At 43.4% G+C, this 10000-nt stretch overlaps 2 protein-coding genes across 2 annotated transcripts in view; both read right to left on the bottom strand.

Moving 5' to 3' along the window:
- Positions 1 to 2584, bottom strand: part of LOC310791102 (uncharacterized protein) — a gene marked incomplete at its 3' end in the record, with an annotated part of 48739 nt that extends 46155 nt beyond the window's left edge. The window contains exon 1 of the mRNA XM_083652803.1: positions 2294 to 2584. The remainder of the gene's footprint in view (positions 1 to 2293) is intronic.
- The window catches only part of LOC310791523 (synapse-associated protein 1-like), a gene marked incomplete at both ends in the record, with an annotated part of 178119 nt that overhangs the window by 57604 nt on the left and 110515 nt on the right, over positions 1 to 10000 (bottom strand). The window lies entirely within an intron of this gene.

The raw sequence follows: 10000 nt of genomic DNA, 5'->3' as shown, positions 1-10000 counted from the left end.
CGCATAAATCAATAAGACAACACACACACGCATGCACATGCACACGCACACCGACACACACACACACACACACACACACGCGCATGAACACACACATTAAATCACCCCCCGGCGGCCTGAAGGTGTGGGTCAGGAGGTTCAGTCGTTCTTTTCCTCATTATGAATGAATAAAGGCGTCAGCACAAAGGAGAAGCAGGAAGAGGGCTCGACTCGTGCACCCAGTGCCCTAGTTTAGCATGTCCAGGAACGCAACATGGGAAATCCCAAGTTACAGTGACTGCTGCTGTTGCACTTTCAATTTCACACACAAGACAACACAACACCCACACAACACAACACCACACCACACCACACCACACAACACAACACAACACAACACACACAACACAACACACACAACACAACACACACAACACAACACAACACAACACAACACAACACAACACAACACAACACAACACACACAACACAACACACACAACACAACACAACACAACACAACACACACAACACAACACAACACAACACAACACAACACACACAACACAACACAACACAACACAACACACACAACACAACACAACACAACACAACACAACACAACACAACACACACAACACAACACCTATATCTCTCTGATCTTGAAAGAAGCGCTGGAATGGTTTCGTCTGCTAATGCTAACCTTGCTTTTACGATGAGAGTTGAGTCACAATGGTAAATAGTTTGATGGAGAGATATAGAGATGCACAGGCAGGAAACCACAGACATCCACTAAAGCAGCATGAAGCCTTTGATGTCTCTGTCTGTCTGTCTTTCAACACCGATATGAATCAAAACGGCTCATTATAAATGTATCAGGGTGAAGAAACAGCACAGACATGGTCAGTAATGGTAAACATGATTATTGTTGTAGAATGGAAGTATGAGTGTCTTATAAAAGTATATTTAAAGCCATACATTACTTTGGCAAACTGCATTGCCAAAGGACTGAATACATTGGGACTCTGTATGACATACCAAAATGTGTACATTGAGAATTCAGTCCTTTGGCAATGCAGTTTGCCAAAGTAATGTATGGCTTTAAATATACTTTTATAAGACACTCATAATTCCATTCTACAACAATGATGATACAGTACAGTAGGCTACATGTAGGTTTTATGCTTATAGACGGTTTTCACCAGAGTGCAAACCCACAGCACTTCCTTTTTCTCAGCATTCGGCAAACTGCAGAAATATTCACTTGGCATCGTTACTTTTGTTTTCGCTGCTCAGCTGTATAGACGGTTTTCACGGAATGGTCAGTCCTGCACTTGAATGTTTTTTTTTCTTTTATGTCCATAGCAAACACTGCAACAGGAAGTTCAATTTAGAATGTTTTTGTTGTCAAGTTAAAACCGTCTATATTTGTTGCACCCACAGAATGACTCAACTAGCAAATACAAATAAATAAACAACAACATAAACAACAAGAGATTATTTCCAAAATGGGAGACAAATCAGCTCCATAAATGCAGATAAGCACCTGCTGTAGGCGTAGGCGTATTCTAGGGGCAAATATTTAAAAGTTATTTCTTCTTTATGATTCAATTAAGAAGAGTCAGGCAGAGAGAGGCTAATCTTTGAATTTGACAGTTGATCATGTTAAGATAGTGTGATTTTAATCCCACGAGCATTTGGAAGAATAGCCTAACTACACAAATTAAGCTTTATAAAACAAAAACACCCCCTGTAGTAAATATAGCCTATATGATGAGTGAAGATGCAGGCATATTACGATACCATAGGAGAGAGACAATAAACCCCCAAAACACTGTTGAATATCACAGACACACCTTCCAAGAGAGGAATATTGACATTATGTAGGCTATAACATATATGAAGCCATTTACACCTGGCGTTAACATGTGGTTTCTGCCATCAGATTGTATTTTATCACTTCAGCCTGATTCCATTTACACCTGGCGTTAACATGCATTTTCTGCAATCTGATTGCAATCAGATTGCACAAATGGTTGTCCTCTCAATCCGCATAAAGTTGCTGTATCCAGATTGAGAGGACACATTGCATTTACACTTGTGTTCAACGTGTACACAATGCATCCCTGACCACCTCCGGAGGTGGTTTGGCCGATCAGATTGCAATCCTTCTTTAATGTGTTTTGGGGGTGTTTACACCTGACATTTCAAGTAATAAAACACAATCTGATTGCAATCTGATCACAGAAAATGCATGTTAGCGCCAGGTGTAAATGGCCTCTAAGAGTAGGCTAGTAAAGAAGGCAAGACATACCTTGGAGGTTGACTTTCTCGTCTGAACGATGCGCAGAAAGTTCCTTCCACTCCGCTAGAGGTGCAGAACAAAGCGGTGAGACAGATGATCCAGTCAGTCTATCAGCTCACTTTGACCAGACACAACAAGTCTTCTGTTCACTCAGTGTCTGATCCTTTTTACACGCGTTCAAAGCACTCGAGACTGTCAAAGATAATCAGGCTAAAGTAATATGCGAGCTGCGGAGGTCGGAGGACAAGCCGCAGGGGTCGTGGTGCTGTAAAGCCGCCGGAGAGAGTCTTTCCTCGGGGAGAAGCTGACAGCCAGTGTGTCACCGAGAGCGAGGTGCGCGCTGTGCGCTGGAGCCAGTGGCAAGTTAGCAACAAAACAACAACAAGATGACTTCCGGTAGGGCTTTTCCAAAATAAAATCCCATTTGACAAACTGGTGTGGTGGCTGGGTGTACTGTGACCTCCAGTCGCAGTCGGTGATCATCATGATATCATTAGATATATATACGCCAAACAGAAGAAGAAATAAAAACAGTGGGCTACTCAAATGTGGTGATGTGGTGGACAAACTAGGCCTACAGACTGTATCCCCGACTGTCTGCACACCGTGTTACGGTGTTGTGTTCAGGCCCGTATCTAGCTATGAGCACAGGGAGGTCCGGACCTGCCCTAATATTTCAGAGAAAAAAATTAAAAAAGCTCCATGGAAAAGCATGAAAAACACAGGATCGCTTTTATTTCGAAAAGAAAGGCACGTCTCATCCCTTCCGATTATTGTTTTTGGTCAATGACAATAAATACATGTTCTTGCCAGCCAACAGGTCCCTCTGTATGTTTTTTTTATTATCGATGATGACTTTGTGTGTTGTGTACGGCTTGGGTTGTGTACCTGTGTTTGTAGGTGTCATTTTGATATGAATTTGGCTAAAACAGTTTGTGTTTGTTAGTTGCAATTATGTTGACAGGAGAGCTGAGCAGGTGGTGACATGAAAGAGAATATACTGAATAATGACATCACAACAGTATAATCCTAATGTTGATTTAGAATGATATATTCCTCTAAATATGACTAAAAAAGGTTAAAAAAAAAATTATTTAAAATTATAAAATGGGTACCTCAAATCAAGCAATCTGATTGGTTCACAGCCATTGTATAATTCCAGTAACCGAGTTCAATAACCCATGGCCATGGGTTATTGGTTACCATGGCAACTCTCTTACTGCGCTCGAGCCAAACAGCTTTCTCCTGATCTGCTGTATGGAGGGTCACTAGTCCTTCAAGTCTTTGTACAATGAGTCATTATGGACGCATGATGGCGCAACTCTCTTACTAAAAGTACGTTACTTGGTGTCGGCATACGGCTCTGGGGCCGGTTGCACCAACTGGTCTTACACTGGTCTTAACTGCCTGTAGCAGAGATCTCCGCGGAGACCTTTTTGACCGTCATCGTCGTAACTGCGGTCAACTGAGCCGTGTTCGTCGTAACACCGCCAGTTCGCTGTCTTTGAAAGCACGACGTTAGATTATAACTAACTAGTTGTGTGGCTTAGCCTTCCAAAATGTTGCCGTTAGTTTTTTAGAAGTTAATACATAGAATTGGGAACGTTACATTCAATTTCATTCAGACTGTCTTTCTGGCTCAATCGCCGCCATTGGTGCAACCGGCCCCTGGTCGGGCTTTGCTCTCAGCAAGCGCCAGGATTGGCCAATGTCGACTTCAGTCTCCAGAACGATCCAATCAAATCACCCGCACGTCTATCTTCTTGCTAGAGGTCCCGCCTTCAGTAGTGTTTCAACTGACTATCAGAATAAAATGCCAGTCGGACTTATAGTGTTATTATTATTATATTATTATACTTGGAACCCTTTTATAAAAGCAATATAGCACTCGAGCAGCGTGTGTTGTGAAATATATCACACTGATAAGCTGTTATCCCACTCGGCCTGCGGCCTCGTGGGATAACAGCTTATCAGTGTGATATATTCATCACAACACACTTGCTCTCGTGATATATTGCTTAATTATATATTACTCTAAATAAGGCTAAAAAAGCTTAAAAAAAAAAAAAAAAATTATTTAAAATGATATATTACTCTAAATATGGCTATAAAAGGGGGGAAAAAAACCTCAAATTTTTTCCGGCGGTGCCGCCGAATCCGCCTCCCCTTGCTGGATCTCCCCTATTTCAAAACCCGGCATACGGGCCTGGTTATGTTTGATGGTAATTGCAGCAACCCATGTTAAGGGCTTGCCAGGGGTGGATTCGAACTGCTGACCTTCGGCTTGAGGGGCGGACACGTTAACCACTGCACCAAGAGAGCTAGCTGGAGCTGATACCCTTGTACCCTCCTTATATTTTTTGCCTGTTACACTTCCTCGTCCAGCAGCTGGATATTGATAATCAATTATATTCATAATAATTATTATAATTATTATTATGATTTTTATATTGATTCTTATCCATTGGTAACTTCATCCCTCATACCTCATATCAACATTTCATGCTTACTCAGAATTTTAACCCCTCAAATGCCAGTTTACTGTACTTACTGTACAATCAAATTTACAGTAGAAAAGACAAAATATGATTTTTTTGCTTTCCCATCAATGCCACCTGGATATCCCCCTGTGGGATTATTTTAGCCTGTGATTTCTCACATTTTTCGCGGAGGAATTATTTTCTTACTTATTTGAATTGCAATCCTTATTATCCATCCATATTTTTTGCCTATCTGGCTGCTTGCCAGATATTGATCGATAAACGACGATACGCGCCGGTTCTGTGACACGGAAGTCCACAGGATGTATCTTGGAGACGACCCGGATGTTGTTCATGAGCGATCTTTGCCATCCGGGTGACTGGCCTGTGGTGACCTGCTCTCAGAGCAGCAGGGGGACGCAGAGAGAGGCGTACATCCAGACAGACCTCCGCACCGAGGCATCCAGCAACATACCCGAGAAAGAGCCTCGTTTCACGGCTTTGGATTTACTGTGCATCGGTGCTTTGAGCGCACCTCAAACCGGGAGCGATAGAAAGCTGCTACAACCACAAAACACGACGATGTTAGAGATCTATGGTCAATTTTCGACGGCGATTCCAGAAATGCTATCGGCGAGTCGCTACGACGAACGAGCGCGGAGATACGGACGTATTGTCAATGAAGGTGAGTTTCATAAAAAAATCATGAAACTGCTAATTTTCGACTGCCAGCTAATTTTCACAAAAAACATAAGATAGCTTCATTGATCCATCAATCTTGGTCTAAAGGCTTCAAATCAGTAGTTTGCACTGGAAAATCCGGGTTCTCAGGTCATGTGACATGTTGCTAGGACGACCACTGTACTGTGTATTTAATGTTAAACTGCATGCAATTGGCTGCTATGCCAGCACTGATCAAATACAGGGGTGGGGCCAAACACAATAGAAGCTACAAATTTGATGTATTGACTCTAGCTGAGAGGTGTAAGATCAGAAAAATAATTATTTTTGGGGAAAGTACGTGGGAGTCAAAAAAATTTTTTTGTTTTTTTGCTAAATTAACATTGAAATCAATGGGAAAATATGCAATGGATTTTGAATGGTTGTAACTCCACCAAATGTTCAACCAACTCCAAGGTTAGATATTAAGGTCAAATTTAAAGGTGTTTGGTCCAGGATGCCCGCTGAAAAAAATAAAATAGATTAATTTTGTAAAAATTTCCTGGAGGTCTCAAAAAAGTGGTTTTAATGGTTTTAATACGCCGGCTGCTGGATCCGAGGGGGGTTAACGTGATTATAGCACTTTTTGCCAGGAACACTTTTTTAGCATGGCGGAAGGGTGAATTACCATGATAAATCAAAAAAACATGATGGGGAAAGTTTCAGCCCTGAACTCCCAAAACTTTTTTTTCCACAGAAAAAAAAAATCACAAAATCCACCTTACGATCCAGCTGCTGGACGAGGGGGGTATGCCTTTTTACCGGGGGAGTGAGTTTAACCAACCTACTCACTACCACTCGGGACTCACAAGGACTCAACATTCATTCGGTTACACTAGCACAAACGTCTCAACCTGTAAATCTGTCAGTGAAGCTAGGTACGGTATATTAATCACCTAGCCTAGATGTGTTGTAGCTATTATAGGCTATTGTTATTTGGTTGGTTGTTTTCGTCTTCAGTGTTCATTTTTTGCCTCTACTCCTGCAACAATTTCCCCATATAGCTAATACAATTTTCATAGCAGTGTATGTAACGGCGGCTTGGGAGACCGACATGTTACCCGCTCCGCCAAGGGAGGTGATTAACATGCCTTTATACCTGGGGAGTGAGTTTAACCAATCCACTCGCTACCACTCGGGACTCACGAGGAATCCGCGCTGATTCAACTTGGTTACATATAGGCCTATGCAAGTTGGCATATAGGCTATAGAGTTTATGGTTTCACCCATATTTAAGTAATCAATTACGTTGTAAGATTTTTCAAAAAGCTTTACTTTTTTATTTTGAAGGCAGAGGCGTCTAGTTTCCGGTTTGATCATGCATGGCTACCGTCTCACTTGAAAGGTGTGAAAGGGGAAGGGCGGGCAGGGTGACTGGAGAGGAGGTCTGACAGGAATGTAATCAGGCACTTCACCAAAACACCTTTATGTGGACTAGCCTCTGAACTGCACGGCTACATTGTAGCTGCTATAGGCTACCTGATGCACCAGATTGATGCATTTAAAGGAGAATTCCTGTATTTTTCAACCTTGACCATCATATCAATGTCCCTCCTGCCTCGGCAGCCTGCACATAGCTACATCCAATCAACAAGCTTATTTTTGCAACCAACAGAAGCTCAGATAGACCCTTTTCACGGGGGCCATTTTGTGTCGAGAAGGCAGGGTAAACACAGGTACAAGCAAAACACTAATCAGGGTTTCCAACTTCCATGAGTGGAATTTGGAAACCCTCATTAGTTGCTTGCACCTGTGTTAACAATGCCTTTTCGACACAAAATGGCCCCCGTGAAAAGGGTCTATTGTTATTGTAAAAGAGAGAGAGAGAGAATGAATGCTTGTATTTACCTATATTAGCTTGATCTACAGATAGAGTCAAAACCTACTGTACGCTGCCATCACTGACTTCTCTAAACTAAACTCTCCTAAATGATTATGTCATCACAAGTTGTCATAATAGTCCCGAGGGGTTTTAGTATGTCAGCCTATAACCCTTCTAGTTCTGTCATCAGGGTTGTGTAGGCCTATAGCCTATCCTAGCTACTGCAAGTCTTTGTTGTGTTTAGCCTCTAATTGTGTTTAGCCTCTAATTTCTGCTGATGGCTTCAACATTAACACTGACTGAGATGTTATGGACCCTTTTCAGCTCTCCCAACATGTCTCTGGGTCTATCAGGACCACTGCACCTCAACATGTCTCTGGGTCTATCAGGACCACTGCACCTCAACATGTCTCTGGGTCTATATCTATAGACAGGACCACTGCACCTCTACATGTCTCTGGGTCTATCTATATACAGGACCACTGCACCTCAACATGTCTCTGAGTCTATCTATAGACAGGACCACTGCACCTCAACATGTCTCTGGGTCTATAGACAGGACCACTGCACCTCTACATGTCTCTGGGTCTATCTATATACAGGACCACTGCACCTCAACATGTCTCTGGGTCTATCTATAGACAGGACCACTGCACCTCAACATGTCTCTGGGTCTATCTATAGACAGGACCACTGCACCTTAACATGTCTCTGGGTCTATCTATATACAGGACCACTGCACCTCAACATGTCTCTGGGTCTATCTATAGACAGGACTACTGCACCTCTACATGTCTCTGGGTCTATCTATAGACAGGACCACTGCACCTCAACATGTCTCTGGGTCTATCTATAGACAGGACCACTGCACCTCTACATGTCTCTGGGTCTATCTATAGACAGGACCACTGCACCTCAACATGTCTCTGGGTCTATCTATAGACAGGACCACTGCACCTCAACATGTCTCTGGGTCTATCTATAGACAGGACCACTGCACCTCAACATGTCTCTGGGTCTATCTATAGACAGGACCACTGCACCTCAACATGTCTCTGGGTCTATCCATAGACAGGACCACTGCACCTCAACATGTCTCTGGGTCTATCTATAGACAGGACCACTGCACCTCAACATGTCTCTGGGTCTATCTATAGACAGGACCACTGCACCTCAACATGTCTCTGGGTCTATCCATAGACAGGACCACTGCACCTCAACATGTCTCTGGGTCTATCTATAGACAGGACCACTGCACCTCAACATGTCTCTGGGTCTATCTATAGACAGGACCACTGCACCTCAACATGTCTCTGGGTCTATATATAGACAGGACCACTGCACCTCAACATGTCTCTGGGTCTATATATAGACAGGACCACTGCACCTCTCAACATGTCTCTGGGTCTATCTATAGACAGGACCACTGCACCTCAACATGTCTCTGGGTCTATCTATAGACAGGACCACTGCACCTCAACATGTCTCTGGGTCTATCTATAGACAGGACCACTGCACCTCAACATGTCTCTTGGTCTATATATCTAGACAGGACCACTGCACCTCAACATGTCTCTTGGTCTATATATCTAGACAGGACCACTGCACCTCAACATGTCTCTGGGTCTATCTAAAGACAGGACCACTGCACCTCAACATGTCTCTGGGTCTATCTATAGACAGGACCACTGCACCTCAACATGTCTCTGGGTCTATATCTATAGACAGGACCACTGCATCTCAACATGTCTCTGGGTCTATATCTATAGACAGGACCACTGCACCTCAACATGTCTCTGGGTCTATCTATAGACAGGACCACTGCACCTCAACATGTCTCTGGGTCTATCTATAGACAGGACCACTGCATGCTGTATTTGTCATTTGACTTGTCTTTGACTTGTATTTGTCATTTGACTTGTATTTGACTTGTCTTTGACTTGTCTTTGTGCCCGTCTTTGTACAGAGAGCTATCCAATGACACATCTGCTGTTACAGGTGTTCAAGTCGGTTAATGTTTAAACCAACCGCACTATTTGTTTCCAGCTGACGTAATGATTTCAAGCACATTTGCTGTTAAGAAACACGTCTAAAATGTCATCAAAACAAATCTACACACTGATATCCAGAGGAAGGAGGAGAAAGAGAAGCGGTTGGAAGAGAGGAAGAGACGACTAGACGGAGCACCTGGCTCCTCTCTTCTGTTCAACTGCCTTCTTGAGTGTGTGTGTGTGTGTGTGTGTGTGTGTGTGTGTGTGTGTGTGTGTGTGTGTGTGTGTGTGTGTGTGTGTGTGTGTGTGTGTGTGTGTGTGTGTGTGTGTGTGTGTGTGTGTGTGTGTGTGTGTGTGTGTGTGTGTGTGTGTGTGGTTGTGTGCGTGCGGGCGTGCGTGTGTGTGTGTTTCTGGAGAAGCGCTTGTCTGTTGACCACTATCTTGGTGATGACAGGTGTGCTTTATTGGAATCACACACACACAAACACACACGGCTTGTCTCTCACACGCACACAACACACACACATGCACACACACACGCACACACACACACACACACATGCACACAACACACAGACAGACAGACACGCACGCACGCACGCACGCACGCACGCACACACACACACACACACCAGACACACACACACAAACACACACGGCTTGTCTCTCACACGCACACAACACACACACATGCACACAACAC

Source organism: Poromitra crassiceps (genome assembly GCF_964638095.1).
Source record: "Poromitra crassiceps genome assembly, chromosome: 16".
Classification (NCBI taxonomy): domain Eukaryota; kingdom Metazoa; phylum Chordata; class Actinopteri; order Beryciformes; family Melamphaidae; genus Poromitra; species Poromitra crassiceps.
This window is presented reverse-complemented; position numbering and strand designations above follow the sequence as displayed.